Source organism: Schistocerca americana, unplaced genomic scaffold, assembly GCF_021461395.2.
Source record: "Schistocerca americana isolate TAMUIC-IGC-003095 unplaced genomic scaffold, iqSchAmer2.1 HiC_scaffold_77, whole genome shotgun sequence".
Classification (NCBI taxonomy): Eukaryota; Metazoa; Arthropoda; class Insecta; order Orthoptera; family Acrididae; genus Schistocerca; species Schistocerca americana.
In genome coordinates this window covers 922,501-930,000 of record NW_025726533.1, presented here as the reverse complement: position 1 = coordinate 930,000, position 7,500 = coordinate 922,501, and the positions used below count along the sequence as shown (strand labels likewise).

Genomic DNA, 7,500 nt, shown 5'->3' with positions numbered 1-7,500 from the left:
GGCTAGAAGCCGCCTGTCCCTCTAAGAAGAAAAGTAATCGCTGACAGCACGAAGGATGTCACGCGACTAGTTAGCAGGCTAGAGTCTCGTTCGTTATCGGAATTAACCAGACAAATCGCTCCACCAACTAAGAACGGCCATGCACCACCACCCACCGAATCAAGAAAGAGCTATCAATCTGTCAATCCTTCCGGTGTCCGGGCCTGGTGAGGTTTCCCGTGTTGAGTCAAATTAAGCCGCAGGCTCCACTCCTGGTGGTGCCCTTCCGTCAATTCCTTTAAGTTTCAGCTTTGCAACCATACTTCCCCCGGAACCCAAAAGCTTTGGTTTCCCGGAGGCTGCCCGCCGAGTCATCGGAGGAACTGCGGCGGATCGCTGGCTGGCATCGTTTATGGTTAGAACTAGGGCGGTATCTGATCGCCTTCGAACCTCTAACTTTCGTTCTTGATTAATGAAAACATACTTGGCAAATGCTTTCGCTTCTGTTCGTCTTGCGACGATCCAAGAATTTCACCTCTAACGTCGCAATACGAATGCCCCCGCCTGTCCCTATTAATCATTACCTCGGGTTCCGAAAACCAACAAAATAGAACCGAGGTCCTATTCCATTATTCCATGCACACAGTATTCAGGCGGGCTTGCCTGCTTTAAGCACTCTAATTTGTTCAAAGTAAACGTGCCGGCCCACCGAGACACTCACTCAAGAGCACCCTGGTAGGATTGCAACGGGGTCCGCCTCGGGACGCACGAGCACGCACGAGGCGCGTCGCACGCCTTCAGCTCGCCCCACCGGCAGGACGTCCCACGATACATGCCAGTTAAACACCGACGGGCGGTGAACCAACAGCGTGGGACACAAATCCAACTACGAGCTTTTTAACCGCAACAACTTTAATATACGCTATTGGAGCTGGAATTACCGCGGCTGCTGGCACCAGACTTGCCCTCCAATAGATACTCGTTAAAGGATTTAAAGTGTACTCATTCCGATTACGGGGCCTCGGATGAGTCCCGTATCGTTATTTTTCGTCACTACCTCCCCGTGCCGGGAGTGGGTAATTTGCGCGCCTGCTGCCTTCCTTGGATGTGGTAGCCGTTTCTCAGGCTCCCTCTCCGGAATCGAACCCTGATTCCCCGTTACCCGTTACAACCATGGTAGGCGCAGAACCTACCATCGACAGTTGATAAGGCAGACATTTGAAAGATGCGTCGCCGGTACGAGGACCGTGCGATCAGCCCAAAGTTATTCAGAGTCACCAAGGCAAACGGACCGGACGAGCCGACCGATTGGTTTTGATCTAATAAAAGCGTCCCTTCCATCTCTGGTCGGGACTCTGTTTGCATGTATTAGCTCTAGAATTACCACAGTTATCCAAGTAACGTGGGTACGATCTAAGGAACCATAACTGATTTAATGAGCCATTCGCGGTTTCACCTTAATGCGGCTTGTACTGAGACATGCATGGCTTAATCTTTGAGACAAGCATATGACTACTGGCAGGATCAACCAGGGAGCTGCGTCAACTAGAGCTGAGCAGCCGGCCGCCCGGGAGTGTGTCCCGGGGGCCCGCGCGAACACGCAAGCGTCCGCTCAATTATTCTGCAAACAGGAGGAGGCTGAGCTCCCCTGCACCATACACCTCGAAACCCTCTCAGGTCCCGGCGGCGCGCAGCGCCGTCCTAAGTACTTGGTCGGGTTCGAGAGAGGCGCAATCGCCCGGAGTTTGGCGAGTAGACGCTTTAGGTGCGACCACCCGTGCTCCCAACTGAGCTTGCCGCTGCCGACAGAGGCCCGGGAGCGTGCTGTCGTGGCATTGCCGGCGGGAGACAACACGCGCCACCTACGGTGACCGGCAGCTCCAACGCCAGCGCCACAGAAGGACAAAAGCCCCACTTGGGTGCCGAAGCGAACTCTCCCAGCACAGCGCACGCGCCAACACGTCCGCACAGCTGCGATACAAACCACCTGCGAGAACCGCAGAGGCGACCGAGCAGCAGACGGCGTCGCGGCGCCGAGCGCCGGGCGGCGGCGCATCCTCAGCGCACACAGTCCTCAATCGGACCAGCACACTGCAGATGTCCACCGCGCTTCGCACCGGGCCCGCGAGGACCTACTTTGGCCGCACGGCGCCGCGTGCAGGGTGCGCCGGCGCGCAGCTGCGCCGCCTGCCGCCTCCGTCGGCCGGCGCGCCTGCCACTGGCCGCCCCCACCAGCCGGCTGTAGCGCGTGCGCCCACGCACCGCGCGGCCAGCACGCCGGGAGGCCCCCCCTCACCGGCCGGGGACGGTCCCACCCAGCCACCGCCGCGTATCGCTTCACACCCAGATGCCATTCACGTTCGTGGGCATGGTGGGTATCGCTGGAACAACCGGTTGGTAGCTCAACCGATCGTCGCCATCACTGATTCACCTCTAGCGAGAACAACCGCACCACAACGGTTTACCAGTTGTTCATTTGCGTAACGTCACCAGCAAACGTAGGCGTCCATCGCCATTTGCAAATTCAACGATTGTTGCATGCCTGTGTCAGGTGTCACGACACACTATGTCTGCCCACATACACGCAACAACATGTGCACGCTTCGCGAACACGTGGAAGGTGGCCCCCGTACGTATGCGATGTCCATTGCGCGAACGACTGTCAACCGGCCTCTGTCGCATGTCGCAGATGTGGAACGCAGTGCACCATGCTATCACGGTGTGTGAGAAGAGACGACTACGTCTGACAACACGCGCCACTACATCAACAGACGGCTCATGCTGATCGCCATCCAGGGCATACCACACTGCAATCCAGCTCTTATAGGGAGACGACACGTAGCTGAGTGCACAACATTTGGACCGCATGGTTCGCCGTTGTTGGCGCAGTCGTTGTACGGTCACATGTACCACGATGTATCATTCAGTACATGAGGACCAATGTGCAGTACAGTGTGTGATTTGGACGTACAACATCAGCGGACAGTTGACACAGGCCGTACCACAGCGTAGGCTAAGTGCTTCGCCATGCAAATGCCAATGAACAACTGCAAATGCCAATGAACAACTGCAAAGGGCATTGAGCATGTACGTCCTGCTGCCATCCACATTACAGTGTATAGCTGCAAGGTGTTTAACATGAAGCGATACACTGGGGACCGGGCAGTGCGAGTAGCAAACTATATTGCGGGGGTTGCAGTTAGGCAACACTACACTAATTTAACGCGTCGTATGACAATTACAGAGCAGGTTAAGGCCCAACGTGTGTTGGGTTAAGGCCCAACGTGTGTTGGGTTAAGGCCCAACGTGTGTTGGGTTAAGGCCCAACGTGTGTTGGGTTAAGGCCCAACGTGTGTTGGGTTAAGGCCCAACGTGTGTTGGGTTAAGGCCCAACGTGTGTTGGGTTAAGGCCCAACGTGTGTTGGGTTAAGGCCCAACGTGTGTTGGGTTAAGGCCCAACGTGTGTTGGGTTAAGGCCCAACGTGTGTTGGGTTAAGGCCCAACGTGTGTTGGGTTAAGGCCCAACGTGTGTTACGTTACGGCGCAACGTGGGTTACGTTACGGCGCAACGTGGGTTGCGTTACGGCGCAACGTAGGTTACGTTACGGCGCAACGTAGGTTACGTTAAGGCGCAACGTAGGTTACGTTAAGGCGCAACGTAGGTTACGTTAAGGCGCAACGTAGGTTACGTTAAGGCGCAACGTAGGTTACGTTAAGGCGCAACGTAGGTTACATTAAGGCGCAATATAGGTTACATTAAGGCGCAATATAGGTTACATTAAGGCGCAATATAGGTTACATTAAGGCGCAATATAGGTTACGTTAAGGCGCAATATAGGTTAGGTTAAGGCGCAATATAGGTTACGTTAAGGCGCAATATAGGTTACGCTAAGGCGCAATATAGGTTACGTTAAGGCGCAATATAGGTTACGTTAAGGCGCAATATAGGTTACGTTAAGGCGCAATATAGGTTACGTTAAGGCGCAATATAGGTTACGTTAAGGCGCAATATAGGTTACGTTAAGGCGCAATATAGGTTAGGTTAAGGCGCAATATAGGTTAGGTTAAGGCGCAATATAGGTTAGGTTAAGGCGCAATATAGGTTAGGTTAAGGCGCAATATAGGTTACGTTAAGGCGCAATATAGGTTACGTTAAGGCGCAATATAGGTTAGGTTAAGGCGCAATATAGGTTAGGTTAAGGCGCAATATAGGTTAGGTTAAGGCGCAATATAGGTTACGTTAAGGCGCAATATAGGTTAGGTTAAGGCGCAATATAGGTTAGGTTAAGGCGCAATATAGGTTAGGTTAAGGCGCAATATAGGTTAGGTTAAGGCGCAATATAGGTTAGGTTAAGGCGCAATATAGGTTAGGTTAAGGCGCAATATAGGTTACGTTAAGGCGCAATATAGGTTACGTTAAGGCGCAATATAGGTTACGTTAAGGCGCAATATAGGTTAGGTTAAGGCGCAATATAGGTTACGTTAAGGCGCAATATAGGTTACGTTAAGGCGCAATACAGGTTACGTTAAGGCGCCATACAGGTTAGGTTAAGGCGCCATACAGGTTAGGTTAAGGCGCAATACAGGTTAGGTTAAGGCGCAATACAGGTTAGGTTAAGGCGCAATACAGGTTAGGTTAAGGCGCAATACAGGTTAGGTTAAGGCGCAATACAGGTTAGGTTAAGGCGCAATACAGGTTAGGTTAAGGCGCAATACAGGTTAGGTTAAGGCGCAATACAGGTTAGGTTAAGGCGCAATACAGGTTAGGTTAAGGCGCAATACAGGTTAGGTTAAGGCGCAATACAGGTTAGGTTAAGGCGCAATACAGGTTAGGTTAAGGCGCAATACAGGTTAGGTTAAGGCGCAATACAGGTTAGGTTAAGGCGCAATACAGGTTAGGTTAAGGCGCAATACAGGTTAGGTTAAGGCGCAATACAGGTTAGGTTAAGGCGCAATACAGGTTAGGTTAAGGCGCAATACAGGTTAGGTTAAGGCGCAATACAGGTTAGGTTAAGGCGCAATACAGGTTAGGTTAAGGCGCAATACAGGTTAGGTTAAGGCGCAATACAGGTTAGGTTAAGGTACGACATAGGTTAGGTTAAGGTACGACATAGGTTAGGTTAAGGTACGACATAGGTTAGGTTAAGGTACGACATAGGTTAGGTTAAGGTACGACATAGGTTAGGTTACGGTACGACATAGGTTAGGTTACGGTACGACATAGGTTAGGTTACGGTACGACATAGGTTAGGTTACGGTACGACATAGGTTAGGTTACGGTACGACATAGGTTAGGTTACGGTACGACATAGGTTAGGTTACGGTACGACATAGGTTAGGTTACGGTACGACATAGGTTAGGTTACGGTACGACATAGGTTAGGTTACGGTACGACATAGGTTAGGTTACGGTACGACATAGGTTAGGTTACGGTACGACATAGGTTAGGTTACGGTACGACATAGGTTAGGTTACGGTACGACATAGGTTAGGTTACGGTACGACATAGGTTAGGTTACGGTACGACATAGGTTAGGTTACGGTACGACATAGGTTAGGTTACGGTACGACATAGGTTAGGTTACGGTACGACATAGGTTAGGTTACGGTACGACATAGGTTAGGTTACGGTACGACATAGGTTAGGTTACGGTACGACATAGGTTAGGTTACGGTACGACATAGGTTAGGTTACGGTACGACATAGGTTAGGTTACGGTACGACATAGGTTAGGTTACGGTACGACATAGGTTAGGTTACGGTACGACATAGGTTAGGTTACGGTACGACATAGGTTAGGTTACGGTACGATATAGGTTAGGTTACGGTACGATATAGGTTAGGTTACGGTACGATATAGGTTAGGTTACGGTACGATATAGGTTAGGTTACGGTACGATATAGGTTAGGTTACGGTACGATATAGGTTAGGTTACGGTACGATATAGGTTAGGTTACGGTACGATATAGGTTAGGTTACGGTACGATATAGGTTAGGTTACGGTACGATATAGGTTAGGTTACGGTACGATATAGGTTAGGTTACGGTACGATATAGGTTAGGTTACGGTACGATATAGGTTAGGTTACGGTACGATATAGGTTAGGTTAAGGTACACATTGTTGTAAGGAAAGGTTTAATGGGGGGCGGGGCGGCCGGTTTGTTGATTGTGATTATAGTAAGTGGATGCCTGCGGCATCATCTGATTTGCCACGTCAGGATGCACCTTTGGCTCATGACAGGCGGCGCTCTCATTCCATGCTTGTGGCAGACCTGTGTCTTTCATTCCTGCCATTGTTTGTGTGCTGTGAGAGGAGGCAGTATTGTGATGTTGGGTGCACCCCTGTGTAGGACATGTGTGGGTGTTGGTGGCTTGGCTGAGCAATGGTGGTTGTCGGGTGGGTGGGATATTCTGTTTTCTGAGTGGACCTCCCAGTCTGGTTATGACAGTGTGGATTGTCTAATGTGGCGGAGAGGATGCACTGGGTGTTGTTCCATGCTGGTGCTTACATATTGTCTGTGTGCGTGTTACAGGCAGAGAGTAGTGCGTGATAAGGGTGTGTGGCTGACGTGTGGTTGTGATTGTGAGCAGAGTCTTTCAGCATGTATACGGACAGTTGTATACATTATCTGTATTCTGATGGCTCTATCTATTACTAATCAGCGCCGTGTATACGTTTAATCCGGTTCCAGTCGAAACTGTTGTATCTCTGTACATTAGTGACACGGCGAGCCCGCTATGTAGTTACTCGTCTCGGCAGCTTCCACCGGTGTATGGCAAATGATTATAAGGAATCAGTCTAGTCGTCAATACCGATGGTGTGACGTCACATGTCTGGGGTGGGGGACGCTGCGCCCTTCCGGTGGGTCATGGCCTAGAAAGACTCTTCCCACGCAGGGGGGCGTGGACTGTCATTGACTCTTCCGAGTAATATACTTGCCGTACGTTTTTGCGACTGCGAGTGCAACGCTCACCGGTACCGACATGGATGGAGCGCCTCCTAGCTGACCGCTCAGCATCGGCATTCGTACAGAGAGCAACGCGATCGCGTCTCTAGCTCGTAACTGGTACAGCTCGCAGCTCATGTATAGGGACAGCGGGAATGTCGCATATTGGACGTACCTCTTCATGAAACGCATGTTATAGGGGTGGATTGCACATTGCGACTGCGGGAAAGGTCCGCCGTTCATCCGCTGGAGTTGCGAGTTGGGCGGTTGGAGTGGGGCGCAGGTGGAGTGATTGCCGGTCCACGATTTCGTGCGGCAGAGGCGCTGGCGTTGGGGTGCTGTGGTCGACAGAGGACGCAGGCTTTGTGGGTGGGGTCGAATGATGGGCACTGTGGGCCCATCGATGTCTTGGTCGGCTTGGCGTCTCATAGATGGCGGTATCGTCGTTGCAGGACGTCATGCCGCGGGAGACCTACAGATGGCGCTGTGTTTTGTGGTGCGCTCGACATGGCGGACGTAGTGTTGTCAGATTCGCATAGATGGAGGTATTGCATGTGGTTTCGCCGTATT

General features: G+C 51.4%; 1 non-coding gene across 1 annotated transcript in view; it reads right to left on the bottom strand.

Moving 5' to 3' along the window:
* LOC124590619 overlaps window positions 1–1,514 on the bottom strand; it is a 1,910-nt gene extending 396 nt beyond the window's left edge. The window contains exon 1 of the ribosomal RNA XR_006976677.1: window positions 1–1,514. This exon is cut by the window's left edge and continues 396 nt beyond it. This is a non-coding gene — a ribosomal RNA (small subunit ribosomal RNA).
* Between the last annotated feature and the right edge of the window lie 5,986 nt (window positions 1,515–7,500).